Here is an 839-nt window from a genome sequence, read left to right as displayed (position 1 = left end):
CGAGCCTCTCTCAGCTGACTGCTATGACATCACAGAGCACGTACATTCCGTTGCTTGCCGTCTGTCAACCACTCAGTCACTGCCAGCCAGACTGGCTGGCTGGCTGGATGGGGGGGCTGCTTGCTGCTGCTGCGTACCTTAGCAAGCTTATTTGCTTGACCGGCCTTCCTACTCCTCTGCCCACATGCCCACCTATGCCCGATCTGCTGTTCACCTGGATCACAGCTCCGCCCCAACAAGGCAGAGCCCCCCAAGAATGGTACAAACTCACCCACGATCCCCTCCACGGAAAGCTTTAGCAAAAGGCAAAAGCGTTATACGTAATGAAGAGGAACCCGAGTCCAAGACGCATCCGACCAGCCATACATATTTGTGTGTATTAAAGATCACATTTTCTTACATTTAGTTTTTCTGTACTTTATTACATCTTATTGTGATTTATAAAAGTATTGTTTCTTTTCCATATGTATGTATGTATGTGTGTGTGTGTGTGTGTGTGTGTGTGCCTGTCTCTGTGTGAAAGTGTGTGTGTGTGTGTGTGTGTGTGTATATGTCTCTCTGTGAAAGTGTGTGTGTGGGTGTGACAGTGTGTGTGAGTGTCTGTCTGTCTGTCTGTCTGTCATGTAACTCGCACATCTGTGAGGGCACCATTTTTGCAGAAGAGATGTACACATTTTGGAGCAACATATGCTGCCATCCAGACATCATCTTTTCCAGTGACGTCCCTGCATTTTCAAACAGATCACATTTTATTACACTTTGTTTATCTGTACTTTATTACATCTTATTGTGATTTATACTTGTAATGTTTCTTTTCCATATATATGTATGTACAGTGG

General features: G+C 44.9%; 1 non-coding gene across 1 annotated transcript; it reads right to left on the bottom strand.

The window, feature by feature from the left end:
* Positions 1 to 228: 228 nt before the first annotated feature.
* LOC136740239 (U5 spliceosomal RNA) lies at positions 229 to 343 on the bottom strand. Its single transcript, XR_010813077.1, has one exon. It is a non-coding gene; the product is annotated as a U5 spliceosomal RNA (small nuclear RNA).
* Between the last annotated feature and the right edge of the window lie 496 nt (positions 344 to 839).

Source organism: Amia ocellicauda, unplaced genomic scaffold (genome assembly GCF_036373705.1).
Source record: "Amia ocellicauda isolate fAmiCal2 unplaced genomic scaffold, fAmiCal2.hap1 HAP1_SCAFFOLD_63, whole genome shotgun sequence".
Lineage (NCBI taxonomy): Eukaryota > Metazoa > Chordata > Actinopteri > Amiiformes > Amiidae > Amia > Amia ocellicauda.
This window is presented reverse-complemented; position numbering and strand designations above follow the sequence as displayed.